The 15,980-nt window shown below is 38.9% G+C and overlaps 1 pseudogene; it reads left to right on the top strand.

Annotated features, from left to right (window-relative positions):
* The first annotated feature begins 9,860 nt into the window (after positions 1 to 9,860).
* Positions 9,861 to 10,575, top strand: LOC115229202 (annotated as a pseudogene).
* The last annotated feature ends 5,405 nt before the right edge of the window (positions 10,576 to 15,980 follow it).

Here is a 15,980-nt window from a genome sequence, read left to right as displayed (position 1 = left end):
CATCTTGAAAATATAAAAATTATGTTCTTTCCTAAAAATGCAACAAGAATAATTCAACCAATGGACTTGGGAATTATCAAAACATTTAAAGTGCACTTTAATAGGCACCAATTATTTTATCTCACTAAAATTTTGGAAACTGACAAAGTTTCGGTTTATGAATCCTATAAACATTTAAATCTTAAGGACACTGTTTTTTTTATAAAAATGTCTTGGGAAAACGTATGCTCAAAAACTATTGAAAATTACTTCAAAAAACTGAAAAAAATAGATTTTGATGAACAATTTACAGATAAAAATTTAATTGATGAATTGATAATTAAAACAGATATTTATGATCCTATTCAAATTGAAGAATTCATTTCTATAAATTATTTAGAAGAAAATGCAATTTAATTCGCTTATAAAAAAAATTTGCAATTAGCGAAGAAAGTAATTTCGATAATGAAGATCCTGAAAAACAATCTGCAGATAAAAATTGTCCTTTAAATGAACAAACAATAGTTCATTTCACTAGAAATGAGATTGGTGTAAAATTAAGAGAAATTGAGAAATCACTAATCGAAATTGTCGAAAACGAAGATGTGCGTCTAATTATTTCAATTCGAAGATTTGAGGAAAAAAATCAAAATATAAAGAGAAAACAAACGGGACTGGAATATTACTTTGATAAAAAGCATAATTCTTTTTTAAAATAAAATTAATTTTTTCAATTACGTCAATTTTGGCTATTTTCGAATTATTAAACAGTTCTACTCGCATTCAAAAATTATTGATTATATTCTGAAATTCGCCATTTCTCAAATTCGTCGCAAAAATGACGGAACCAAAAATGGCAATTTGGGAGTATTCACTGTACCATTAATTCTTGCATTTCTCTCTCACCTTCTTTTCTTTCTGACTCCAGAACTGTCAACTCCTCCTCTTTTAGGGATACTTTCGACTGGAGATCTCCCAGTTTTGAGGTCTCCTTCTCTATTCTGAGGAGAATGTCCTCGTGTGCCTGTCGAGAGTTGGCCAGGTTCACGTTTTTTGCCTTGATTTTGTTACATCTTGTACTTTTAGGTCACATTCGCTGTTTTCTAGTCTAATTTCCAGTCGTTTTTAACTCGTTTCTTTAACGTCCAAGTTAATAAATTGAAGAATTTCCAGTTGGGTGAATGATTTGGTGAATTGTGAGACACGGTCTTCATTTTGAGCCACGATTAGGTCGTAGTCGTGTTCCATTGAGACTCGACTTGAGAGTTCTCATCGTCTCCTCCTCGTTTGAGATCTGCAGGATTAGGGGACATTTTGGACAGTTTCTTCGAGTTGTTTCAAATGTATAGTCCGTTCTAATATGACTCCATCGAGGTCTTCCAAGTATAACTCTTCAGGGTACGTTCTGAGGTAATCTCCAATTTTAGGCATGGTATAAATCTCGACGTATAAGCAATAGATTTTAATTATTTTTTCATTTTTTATTAATTTAAGTTAATTTTATTTAAATAGGTTTGTCTATTGTTGATGCGGCTGCAATCAAGTTTGATGAGCAAATAATGCAGGAATATAACCGGTTTTCGTCTCTAAACAGGCTCTTCGGCGATAACGTGGACAACGCAATTTGGTTATGCAGTATAAGAACGAACAGCTGGTTTTCCAGTAAGTCATCCTTAAACTAATTTTAGGAAGTCATTTACCGTTAGCGAAAATTTTGATGCTTACGTATATGTGGGCATTAAATTACCCAGGAAATCTCATCTCGTACGAACTAGAAATTTCGCAAAATACGATTACAGATTGGACGAACTTTTGCAGAGAACTTATTACGGTGTCTCTTGCAAATGCTCCTATTAAACTTGGGGGACTCGTGGTTAATGAAGATACATTACGTAATTCATTTAATTTTTAGAAGAGTCGATAGTGGAAATCGACGAGTGCAAATTTTTTAACAGAAAGTACCATCGAGGTCATTGGCGACCAGGCCATTGGGTATTGGGTGGAATAGACAGGGAAACTAGAAAGTGCTTTTTTGAAGAAGTTGCAGGTTCTTTTTTCCATTTATCCTTTAGACAGGACAGCGGAAACACTCAATGAAGTTATCGTTCGACGCGTACTTCCCGGCACCCATATTATTACTGATGGTTGGGCAGCCTATAGTGGGATTGTGCACATTGGAGGAGGGATTTATTCACATCCTGTGATAAATCACTACGAACATTTTGTTGACCCTTTGGACCGCTCCATCCATACTCCAAATATTGAGAACACATGGATGCGAGCGAAGAGAAAGCTAAAAAGGCAATTTGGTAAAACTCGTAAATTTATTTTAGGAACATCGCGAGCGTTACTGCTTCGTTCTTCTGAAACCGCAATTGATTGTCCCTGCGGGTCAGAAGGTCCATCTGAGCCTCCTGCTTGATCTTGGCTTCCTCCATTTCCCTCATCTAACAGGTCCTGGCCAGACTTAGCCACCTGTGTGTTCTGCAGTTCAATAAAATGTTCATTTTTGACTATTTTTCCTAAATCTATTTACTTATAACGACAAAGTGAAATTAATAAAAATTTGTCAATAAGGATTGCCTCGTTTTTAGCCTCGATTTAGCAATCGTTTTATTTTTTGGATAGATCAGTCTGTCGACGGGATCGAGTAATGCAGGGTCTTGAATGCAAACAAAGTGGCAGATTTAGCATTTTTGGAACATTTGTGCGTAGTAATTTCTCTATATTTTCTGGCTCTGTTTGCTTATCTGAGTCATCGTCATTATCTTCAGAAGCTGAGACTGTTTGTATTGGCCAACGGGACTTGCGCATCTAACACTAATAGAGCTAAAAAGTGGAACAAAGAAAAATTGGAACAAATAATCAGGTTAGTAAATTAGAACACCGAAATTTTTAATTTAAGCACAATCTTCTGTGCATAGAAGATTGCTGGGATTAGGGTATCGGCAGCGGTTGCAATCTATTGTGAGTAAACAAACACACCATATGCTTGTGGTGTGATTAGTATTACTCCATTAACTTGATTTGTAGACTTTTCTACACTTTTGGTGTCTAATTCAATGGACAGAAAACCTAGTTCATTAGTCACTTTTGTAATCCTTATATAAGAATAATAAAGTATACATAGTGGGTTGCACTGATGAAGGCGTGTATATGCACATTTTCGTTCTATTAGTAATACTACACAGTCAGTAATGTAAAATACTGAAGTTTGGGCGAACTAATGATTTTTGGTGGCAGAAAAATAAAATTTGGTGGCATATAACTTTAATGTAAAAATAGGATTTGTACAGATATGTTAAGGTGTGTAGACTTGCAAAGGCATTTACATCAATGTAACGAAGATTACTGCATAAAGTAAGTTTTCTAGTAATTTAAAATATTTGAATGTACATCCAGAATAAGTCAATCACTCTATAAAATGAGTTGTTTAGTATTCTCGTTAACGAGTTTCCTCGACACTCACTGGTAATAATGAAATGTTATTACAATGATATCAAGTTGGGTAAATTCGAAAATATTTCTCCATTTCGAAATTCAACGTAATCTCGAATTAGAAGGTGTTCTGTATGTGTCAAAACGTGTTCTGTATTAAATGTACAGTTTTGTAATTCAGTTCTATTAAAATTTCCCGAAACCCGTTCTGCTAGGTTACAGTCGTTTTGGATCACAGAACGAACAAAAAGTAGAACAAGTGGAACCATTCTAAATATAGGTCATATTTTATTGTGAATAACTCATTGGTTAGACATTTAATTGATATATTTTTTTAACTGTTTTTGTTAATATATATTACTTTACACATATATTCCAAGGCGTAATGACAACAAAAATTTTTTTTATTCGGATTGTATAAATATTTTACCTCTGAAGCATTTCGAGTAATGACTGGATACTTCCATAAAATCCGTAAATAAATCATTTATAAATTGAACAAAAATTGGCTAACTCAATATTATTCATAAGATATCTGTAAATAAGAAAATTTGTGAGGTTATTCAATAATAATTCGGTGGAAAGCACATTGTACTAATACATCTTCCAGCCTATAACTTTCTTCAATAATTACTCATTCGTGTTTCCAACATTGTTTTTGACAATTTGGTATTTATTGTAGTATCTACCAGAACCTCCAACAAATCATTAGATACTGCATTTTTTACTAATCATCAGTCGTTCATTGACAGAAAATATATCAATATTGTCAATGGAGCTCAGAAAAGAAGCTCATATTTGTCGTAAACTAGAATTTTCAGTTTTGTGCTGGACGTCGTATGCAATAAAGCGTGATCTAGACTGGCTATTTCCGTTTGGCGAGGGTTTCCTTACCGCGCAGTCTATCATCACTGAGTCATAATCTGGCTATTTCAGAGTCCACGACTGAAAGTGTCAGTTGGAGGACTACAAGGAGGCACTGAGTAGCCTTCCTTTCTTTTTAGTGTGCAATAAAGTCGATTATCTGTCGCTATCTCTGCCAAATTGGCATTGCTGACTAAATTAAGCTCTAAACTAACAAGAGTGTGATCTATGCCTTTAACTAAACTACTGAGTGACTAGAAATGGTCACCCAGCCAAATGGGTGATTAACTGAGAGAGGATATCCACCTGGTGATGTAAGCAGGGTACTTAATTATCATCCAGGAGGCCAACATGCCCCCACACAATGACTTGTGTTTGGAGAAAATAAATAGTCAATTAAACTGACGTAGTACAACATGAAGTGTGCAATAAAGTCGATTATCTGTCGCTATCTCTGCCAGGATGTGACCGAATAAACCCCATCTATTGCTTCTTATTTCTTTGTCCAACGGGTGTACATTGTACCTGGAGTAGAGATGTTTGTTTGAAATCCGTTTTGGCCAAAATATTCCTAGGATGTATTTCAGCTGCATTCTGTGGAAGGAATTGAGATTTTCCATTTCCTGAGTGCCCAAGAGGAGGAGTTGTATAGTAGGACTGGTTTTACGAACATATTGTAAAGTTTGATTTTTAGAGACGCAGAAATTTGTTTGCCTCTCAACCATATGTTGTTTAATCTTTTGAGCAAGTTTCTTTGTATGCCTCCATTTTTCCTTGTGTCGTTCCGCCAACTAGAAGGTACTATGGACAAATTGGCCAACACTTTTGAAAAATCACTCCTAAAAATTAACACTGAGAAAACAGAATACACTATAGTGAGGCGATGTGACCAACGACACGAGACCACCACTAACATATTATAAATAATATTTAATAAACTTAACAAATTAAATTAATATAAAATAAATATACAACATGGTGGGGTATGATCTGGAGCACGAGGACAGTAAAATATTAATATATAATCAACCAGCACCACCAAATGAAGAGACAGCCGATTTGGGCAAAAAAGATAACATAAATATAATCTTCATTGGCCACGTGGACGCGGGAAAATCGACAATTGGCGGGAACCTAATGCTCCTAACAGGAATGATAAGCAAGAGAACATTGGAGAAGTACGAGGCAGAAGCGCGGGAACTAAACCGTGAGTCGTGGTACTCCCAACTGTAATGTGTGAGGTACCTCTCCTATGCTCTCGACACCAACCCGGAAGAGCGGGAAAAAGGCAAGACAGTGGAAGTGGGGTGTGCCTACTTCAAAACCCCCAAGAAGCACGTGACTATATTGGACGCTCCAGGCCACAAGGCATATGTCCCCAACATGATCAACGGGGTGGTCCAGGCAGACGTGGCAGTACTCGTCATCTCGGCCAGGGCGGGGGAGTTCGAGGCAGGCTTTGACAAGGGCGGGCAGACGCGGGAACATGCCATCATTGCCCGCGCTTCTGGCATTAAATATCTTATTGTCCTTATTAATAAAATGGATGACCCCTCTGTCACCTGGGCTGAACAAAGGTAATTTCACACTTTTCCCGCCAAAGGTTTAAATTCTGTGGCGCGAAATTGGCGCCCTTTTTGAAACAGTTGGGATTCTCCAAGTCTGAGTGCTTTATTATGCCTTGCTCGGGGTTTGACGGGTCTTTCCTTAAGGAAATGCCTCCTGTGGCTGTGTGTCCCTGGTTTAGGTCTGATTGCTCGAGTAATGCAAAGAAAGTGGACTTTTCTGGGTCTGTTGGACAGTCTGGAGCCAATTGATCGAAGGCCTGACCACCCAGTCAGGTTTTTGGTGGCCGACAAGGCAATAATAATCGGGACAATGGTTTTTGGCAAACTGGAGTGTGGGACTGTCACCACAGGACAAAAACTAATGATTCTTCCCGCCAAAGTATATTATTAATATATTGATAATAATAATTAAAATTAATTAAAATTAATATTTAATTTAATAAGGTGACTGTCACGGTCTCCCAAGTGATGGTGGACGAGATTGAGGTCGAGCAGTCGAGTCCAGGCTATAATATCCGTCTGAGAATCCTGGGAGCCTCAGAAGATGTTTGTTGTGACTAAAAAACGTGATTTAGGAGATCTCAGTGGGCTCTGTGATGTGTCCCCCCGAACATCCAGTCAAAATGGCCAAGAACTTCAAAGTGGAGGTGTAGTGTCAATTAGAGTGTGTAGATAGTGACAATGGACCTGTCGAATATAATTTGTGCTGGTTTTCCCGCCATGATGCACATCCACCACGTGACTCACCAGGTGACATTCCGACGGCTGGTGAGTACTCAGGAGATGGGGGAGGAGAAGGTGAGGAATCCTCGTTTCCTGAGGACGGACAGTCGATGTGAGGTGGTCTTGGCTGTGGAGGAGCCCATCTGTGTGGCCGTGGCTGCCGACCTGCCCATTCTGGGGAGGATTATTCTCAGGGATGAGGGCAGGACTATTGCCTTTGGCAGAGTTCTCAAACTAATTGATGGAAAATAATTTTTCTTATTCTTTGAGCTGATTTCCATTCTTTTTTGTAAATGTTTTGGCAAATTTAAAACAGTTTAAATTGACATCCTCATTTCAAACCTCTTTAAAATATTTATTGACGATTGAGCAACGATGGTCAACCAGACCCGACTTGTTTGTTTGTTGAGCACTTATTTAAATAGCTTCTGATAATTTGCGATATCGTTCTGAGGAATCTTTTGCTGATTCTTGTATTTCTCAGTATGTTTTTCCAGATTTATACATGCCAATTATTCTGCCTTTTCTTCAGATGTTCAATGATTAGCTATGATTGAATTTGAACGAATTCAATGACTAGCGGTGGCGGCAAAATTATGGTCTGGGGATGATATTCATATTTTGGAATGGGTTCGTAATGTTTCATCGATGAAAAAATAAACTCAGGACAATATATAAACATTCTTGCTAACAATCTGGAAAAATCAGCCATAAAAATGGGATTAAACAGCTTCATATTCCAGCAAGACAATGCCCCATGTCATACTTCGAAAGCAACAAAGGAGTATTTTTCTGCAAACAAAATTAATTTACTTGATTGGCCGGCACAATTCCTCGATATGAATCCCATTGAACATATTTGGTCGAAAATTAAATATGAATTATCGAGGGATGATACAAAAAATCGACAAAAAAATAAACATCAACAAAAGGATAAAATATTAGAAATTTGGAATAAAATTCCAACTGATTTTATTCGAAAATTAATAAATTCGATGAAAACTCGTAGTTTAGAGTTATATAAATCGAGAGGAAAGCATATTCCTTACTGATATTTTATTTTTTGACATTTGTCCGGAATTTTTTGTCTTAAAAAATCGGTTTTTGCTTTATTCTCAATATTTTAAAAAGATTTATGGATAAATATTATAAACTTAAAAAATATAGATGATATTATCATGCTTAAGTTTTTAATTTAATAAAATTGATAATAAAAATGACGATTTATTAGTTTTTATTGTTGTTCACTGTATATATAACTCCAGGCATTTTTAGTGACATTTTTGGACGCGGGAAAGCACCACGTCAAAACTTGTTCTAAATTAATTTATTATTTTTTAAAATTTAAAAATGCTAATAAATATAATTGGTGACGTGGAATGATAACGGTTAGTGTTAGCACGTGACAAACAGATACCTGACGACCACGAGCGAAATAACGCGGACCAATTCGAATTGCCCGAATTTTACCGCCCCTTCATAGACGACATTTTAATTCCACAGGAGGAGGCAGTGGACAGGCACACAGCACTACTAATGCAGTAGGATTAATGAAATGAGCAATGAAATATGGAATATATATAAAGGACAGTCCCTCATTCTCCTCTGTGTTCTCAAAGGGGCATTCAAGTTCACTGTGAAGGTCACTGAGGCTATGGAACGTCTCAATCTCTCCTCTTCGAAGGAATCCTATGTGAGGTTCCATTTGGAATTCATCAGGACTGCCAGTTATCTGGTTTAATCACTAATGTTACCACCAGAACGACCAGTCGACCGGAAGTGTGAGTGTATTCTCCCCCCAGGTGTTATCCTGTGTTCGCCAGAAGGTAAATTATTATTTTAATAATAATTAATTAAATATAAATTATTATTAATTAGAATGTTCTTATTCTTGAAGACATTGTGGATACTGGGAGGACTATAACCAAGCTAAAGGAGGTTCTGGCCGAGTATGATCCCCTCTCTGTCAAAACCGCCTTTTTTATTTCTAAACGACTGGCCAAGCCGACGATGCCTGCAGACTGTACTACTATTGGACTATATATAGTCGTGGGGTTCAGTATTCCTGACAGATTCATCGTGGGGATGGGGTTTGACTACAACCAGGAGTTCAGGGATGTCCCTGTTTGTTTGTTTGGCTCACTTTCTAGCACATTGCACTCATCAATCAGGCAGGAATTGACTATTTTAGGAATAATTGACTTTTTAATATTTCTAACATTATTTTATTTCATTTTATTATTGGTCACAAAATACCCACGTCACGCAAGTATTTTTAAAATTTAAATTAAATAAATTTCAAAAAGGTTCTTGTGGGGATTATACTCATGTTGAAAAACCTTGCAAATAAACTGTTTTACAAACCAGAACGCAGCTTCCAGCAATATTTGAAATATTTATGGAATATATCAAACACAGAAACACTAATGGAGATGCTGTCCCTCAACTTAATGGACAAATACCAACAACGATTCAAGTGAGGCAGCCACCCGACAAAACTAGAAAGAAATGCGACAAAAAACTGGTGTGGGGGGATGAAATAGCCTCAGCCAACATAATCCTCTCCTACAAAGGGGCAGTCAAGTTCCACGACCAAGACCGGTTTGCCCATAAAAGGACCTCCCAGGTGGGTCACCTCCCTCCATTCCCTCCCCACCTGCTTTGTCCCTGGTCTTCGACTGGAGGCTATCAACGCCTCGGGCACTTTATTTTTCTATGATATTCTGGATTATATTGGTTATATATATATTATATATATATTTATTATATATATTTATAGATAAATGTGAAAATTTAAATTATATTGATTTAAGTGAATGTGTCAACGTGGATGACTTTGTGGTGGCCAGGTTGAGGACTTTTAGTGACTCCCTTCGCTACTTGGACTTGAGTGGGTGTTCTTCGGTCAGTGAGAGAGGCCTTGCCACGCTTCATTGCTTTCAGTTTTGTTGTTTTTAGCACGGTTGAGGAATTTGAAAAGATTGAGAGCATTCAATATGACTGGAGTGGAGAATGCGGACTTGATTGGGTTGTTGTTGGAGGACAAGTTGCCCGACTGCTTCATTGATGGACTGTTCAGTCCTCCACCCAAGTTGTTGGATCATGCTTTTAAATAATTGTAATAAAATGTCCATTCTAGTTGAGTGATGTGGTACCATTTGTTATCTAATATTTAAATAGTCATTTAGATATTTCGAGTTTTGATTGATAAATAAAATAAGTGGGTTATTAATAAAATAAAAGAATAGGAATATGGAGAATAAATAAATTAATAAGATTAATCCGGAAATGCAGCACGTAAAATGTGTGATAGTAGGAGATGGGTGAGGGAGTGTAGTGATTGGCAGTGCAGTGGGCAAGACATGTCTGCTGGTGAGTTACACGACCAACACGTTTCCCGAGCAGTACGTGCCCACAGTGTTCGACAACTACACAATGCGAGTGATGGCCCAGACGAGCAATACAAGCACACACGTCCAGTTGGGACTGTGGGACACGGCAGGACAGGAGGACTACGACCGTCTCAGACCTCTCTCCTACCCTCAAACAGTCCCCTCCCTCTCTTACCCTCAGGACGTCTTCATCGTCTGTTTCTCTGTCATGTCCCCTCAGTCATTCAAAAACGTGGCCTCCAAGGTGGGTGTCCAACCTTACTCTCAGTGGGTCCCCGAAATACAGGCACACTGTCCTACCACTCCCTTCATTCTCGTCGGCACTAAGAGTGACCTCCGAGATGACGACGAGGCCAGTAAAAAGTTGGCGGCCAACGGACAGGTCCCCATCTCCTACCAAATGGCAGTCGAGGAGGCCAAGAGACTCAGTTCCTTCCATGTCCTCACTTACAGAGGCCGCCAAGTACATCGAGTGTTCGGCCATGCAATTGATTCGGGTCAAGGAGGTCTTTGATGAGGCTATGAAACAGGTCTTCACTCCTCAGCCCAAAAAGACTGCCCTTTGTCGGCTTATTTAACTTAATTCTCACTTTTAAGGATTCCCTAATCTTAATCCTCCTTCACTTCCTTTTATGAATTAATTGACACTGATTTAAACATTCAATTTTTGCAAATCCATCATACATTTCCGATATTGTTGTTTGTCCTCTGTTTTAATTCCATTATAAGATTCGCTACTCTTGGCTAGATATCTGTTATATATTACTTCAGTTATTCTTTCTTTCAGGACTTGTTTATGGGATTATTTATTTTCAACTAATTCTCTAATTTCCTCAATTTTCTTCTAACACTTAATTATTGCCAACACTTAATTATTTTTTTCAAAAATGAAAATTTCTAAAGAAACCTCTATTGCTCGCCAAGTTATAAATCTCGCCACTATTTTTCATTATTAAAAAATTTTTGGTTAATCTAACTTTTAATATAAAATAATCTTAACTACGCTTTATCCAACATGCGCAAGTGTACTGTCGTTTAATGAATTGATGATAACAAACATATGACAATGCAACATACAACCTCTGTTTTTTCTTCAATCTTAAGAAAACAATTTCGCGAAGATCAATCAATCATCGCAGGCTTGAGAAACAAAAAATACTTGAATGTGATCCTCTTATCAAACGCTTATTTAATCTAACATATTCAACTATTGGTACAAAAGTTATGAAGTGGATACAAAGTGAAACTTCTTGGCGGATTCTTGGACGATAATTCTATTCTTTTGAAAGCAAAAAAAAGTTGCCGTTCTACAAGGAATTACTGATTTCAAGGCTAGGACTGTCTGGCTTTTTGAATTCAAGAAGCTGAATAATATTAAGCTAATAACTTTTATTATTTCAATCAATTCTTTTATTTCAGTAATTTTCACAAAATTGCAAGAATATGGACCTGAAAATATCTATAATGCGGACGAAATAGGAATATTCTACAAAACCTCTATTCCTCACCAAATTCTAAATCCCCCCATTTTATGCGACCCACCAAATCTTGGCGAGATTTAGATGTTTGCCTGTACTATAATATATCCTATATATTCAAAGATTTCAAAGCTGGATTTATTTTTAAATCGCCCAATTATCTAGATTATGTAGTTTTTCTTCCTTGACAGCCTTACTTATTTTATTTCAGCTAATAGCCCAATTATCTTTGATTATTTGTAAAGATTGATAACATTCTTTTTAGTAACAATTTTCAGCTTATCAGCATGTTCATCTTTTGGCAGATATCAGAATTTTTCCATTTTAAATATACCATTTAAGGTTAAATAAAAACAGAAATTTAGAGAAAATCAAAAAAATTTTGTTGCCTCTCGGTTTTTGAGGCATTTTAAAAATTAGGCTTCAAGTCAAGGTTTACTGTAAATAGAATTCTAAATATTTTCCTTCGTCTTTTCATCGCCAATGTGAGTACTCTCATCCTTCTTACTTGTGGTCACCTAACTGAGTTTTCCTTCTTTTCTCAATACACCAATTAGTCCACTTACTGTCAGCTGTGTCTCCAATTAGTCCCTAATCACGTTCTTTTCCTCGAATACTGTTTAGCTTGAAAACTTGCTAAAATTTCACCAAAAAGCAATGATCGGGTACATTTAGAAAGACCCGATCGACCACCTTTGAGATGTGCCCGAATGGTGTTATGAACATTAAATTCAATAATATTCCAATTAACTCGTCATTGTTGTATTCCAGGCAACAGATGACAAGTGCGTGTCTGCCTGACATTATCCACTAACATGTCCGAATGTGTCCATCTGAAGGGAATCCCAACAAACAAGTCAAAAATTGAGGGTTTGTAAAAATGTGGTATTTTAGAGATAATTGGATGTTCAAAATGTGTGAGAAATTAATGAATCGTAAATAAATGGTTATCTCATGGAGTGTCATCTCATTCTGTTCTACTCGTAGATGTGATTGAGCACTCCACTTGATTACGTTTTTTGAATAGATTTGACATTCTCCTCTCAACACATTCACTAACCGTCGCCAATTCGTGCCAGTCGTGTGAATTAGTGTCATATTCAAATGTACAGTGCATCCTCCTTGGGTCATATTGATCACTAAATTCCTCAAAAATCGACCACTGCAGAACAGTGGGGACACTCCTATATTCCAATATGACCCACAGCATACTCCGTGAGGGTATTTTGGGCAAGTAATTAGCAAAAAATGATGATCAATACAGCAATGATATTCTCACATTGATTTATTTTTTTTGCGCTTAATTAATTGCTTTAACTCAACATTCCCGATTTAACACTTACGAGAGAAAATATGAACTTTGGCTACTCTGGGGGTGATAGGCAGGCTGGTCGTGTCAACTGGGACCTGGACAGGCAGTGTAAACGGAATAAATCACATTATTAGCTCACACTGCTGGGAATGGCTGTGATAAAACTGATCTTCCAATGGGAGGACAAGGTGTGCACAATCGGGGGATGTGGGGTGCCTTGTTTGGTATATATATGTTGTCAGTGGCAGATTACCAGGCATTCCAAATGGCACTGACACAAACATATTACTTACAACTGCTCAATCACTACATGTGGCAGCAAACCAATTGGATGGTACAAAGACTGGGGGAGTACAGGACCACACCCAACTACAGAGCATTCGTCAAAATGACTCAAAAAACGAAAACCGAGGAAGAAGACACGAAATCTTGTGATACGAAGAAAACTCGACTGTGGGGGGAGACCGTGTTTGTGAATGGAAAGAAGCTGATGAAATGTCCCGAATGTGGAAGGGTGGTGACCGAAGGGGCGTTCTACCGACATTCTCAGAGTCACAGCAAACACTATAAACACGTGTGTGGGAAGTGTTCCAAAAGGTTCTATCGGAAGGATAAGTGGAAGGAACACAGTCTCCTGTGTGATGGGACTCCTCGCTACCGGGGGAGACCTTCTAACACTAGGATTGGGACAGGAAAATTATAATGAGGACTTTTATAAATAATTCATATTTTAAAGATTAATTATATTTAAATTATATAGGTGTTAATTAATTGGGGTAATGTGAGGTCAACCAGAAGGGTCGTATTTTAAATAAAATGTCAAAAATTAAACATGTTTTGTTGTCCTGACGACATTTGTCTGCACTAATATGAATAATAGCCAGGAGACTGACTTAAAAACCCTCAACGACATGTCTTCGAACTATTCCTCAGACAGGTAGTCTTGGAAAATAACTTTTAGCAAACAGAGAGGACTCTCCGACTGTGAATGTTTGTTATAAATATAATATATATAAATAATATTGATTTAATACATTAATAAATTATTATTATATTCTCATTGTTGTAGGTTCGATTAACTCAATCGACCTGGTGGACAGAATAAACGACCTTTGTGATGAAAACACAAAAATGACCACAGAAAATGTATTCTAGAATATTCCAGCAGTCCCCAGTCGAGGGATGCCCACAAATACAAGGGAATATGCCACAAACTGAGAAATAAGCTGGACCAAGCAAAGACATGCCAAAAAAGGAGTCGCCAAGTCCAGAACAACATAATAAGCAGTGTTGGGGAGATATTACAACTAGTCGACACCAATTACCTCAAAAAACTCAAAAAAGTAGCCCACGTGCCCACAGTGTCCCTAGTCTGAAGAAATGGAGGGAAAATTAAGACAAGAACTGAGGCAGACACAAAACAGGTTAACCACACTGAAGGCGGAGTGTGAGGAAGGGGAGAGGGACGTGGGCAGACTGAGGCGGGAAAACGAGTAGGGAATGTGTGTGACCTGTGAGGAGTCAGAAGGAGGAGTTAGAACAGTTGGTGGGGAGACAAGAGGAGTGCAGTCGACTGCGGGAGGAGATGACTGCCAATTACACAGCAATGGACTCACTCCGAGCACAGTTGAGGGAAAAGAGCCAGGAATTGTGCAAGGAGAGACGCCTTCGACAGGACAGTGACAAATTAGTGGAAGGCTACAGCTCTAAACTGAAGGAATTGGTGGAGAAGGTGGAGGAGGTGACCCAGGTATGTCCCACAGTGAGGACAGTAGGAGAATGAGTCACTGCAGGGGCACAAGAGTGAGTGTGGGCGTCTGCGTGGGGCAATGAGTGGTCTGAGGAAGAGCTATGAGACCAAACTGGCCAAGTGTGAGGAGAGAGTGAGTCAGGCCACACTCAAATGTGATAAACAAATTAAAATAATTGCGAATAAAAAGGGGGAAATTAGTGAATTAAAGAACGAATTGAGCAGACTGAGGACGTGTAATGGACATGGCTTGATGGAAGAACAGAAAGTGAGGTGGGTGAGTGAGAGGAGTAGAGGAGTGAGGCCACCATAGCCAGTCTGGAGAGGATTAATCTCCAAAATATGAAGAAAGTGGAAAAGACAGTCCACCTGGAGGAGACAGTCAGCCAACTGAGTCACCGACTGCGTCAGTTGGAGGACGAAGTGGAGTATTACCAACAAGAGGGGGATAGAAGGAGTGAGAAGGTGTGAGGGTGAGAGAGAGTGGTAGATGGTGGGGTATGAGGACAGACTGAGGGAGATGGAGGACAGTCTGGAGAGGGAGGAGGCGAGGAATGGAGAACTGGTCAGTCAGTGTGAAGAACAGGCCAGTCAGTTGGAGGAGGAAAGACAGCAAGTGGAGGACAGTGTGATGAGAGTAGAGTGGTGAGAGGACAAGGAGACTGGAGAATGAAGTAGTCAGTCTTCGCAGTGAGTTGGCGGAGGTGAGGAGTGAGAAGAACAGTCTGCAAGTCAGTCTGAGGGAGGCAAAGGAAGAACTGTGCAAGCAGGAGGAGGAGTGGAGCAAGTCACGTGTGCAAGCAGAGGACATGTTGGAGGAATATGAGAGGAGAGTGTGTAGTAGTGATGCCCAGTTGTGGACATGTCGACAGGACATGCTCAATCTGCACGTGCAATATGAGAATAGCATAGTAGTCCCCACTCTGACTGTAGAGTGTGAGTGCAGCACAGGAGGAGGAGATTGCCCACTTGGAGGAGTCATGTGAGGGGTATAGACTGAGAGTGGACACATTGGAGAGACAACTGAGGGAGACCAGAGAGGGGAGGAGGAGTGAGTTGTACAAGTTGTGGAGGGTGGTGGATCAGTTGAGTGTGGGGGGGATAAGAGAGAGCATGAAGGATCACCTGAGGGACATAGAGGAGTGCATTCGAGTGCATAGACAAGGGAGTGTGCGGATGGCCCAGCAGATGGAGGGACTGTCGTGCAGACTGACCTCCCGAGAGGGGACAATCCGAGTGTTGAGTGAGAAGAACGGTGAGTTGAGGAGTGAGTTGGAGTGGTGTCGAGAGGAGAGTGGGAGGGTGGTGGAGTTGTTGTATTGTAGAGGATGGAGAGGATGGGGAGTGAGTATGAGAGTCGTCTGGCACATGTGAGTGGGCGGAACAGACAATTGGAGTGCAGGAATGGGGAGATGGAGGGGAGTATTACCCAAATGAACGCCAAGTTGAAAAGTGTCATGAAGGACTTTGACAAAA

This window comes from Octopus sinensis, unplaced genomic scaffold (assembly GCF_006345805.1).
Source record: "Octopus sinensis unplaced genomic scaffold, ASM634580v1 Contig12082, whole genome shotgun sequence".
NCBI lineage: Eukaryota > Metazoa > Mollusca > Cephalopoda > Octopoda > Octopodidae > Octopus > Octopus sinensis.
Note: the sequence above shows the minus strand (reverse complement) of the source record. Positions and strands in the feature narration are given on the sequence as shown.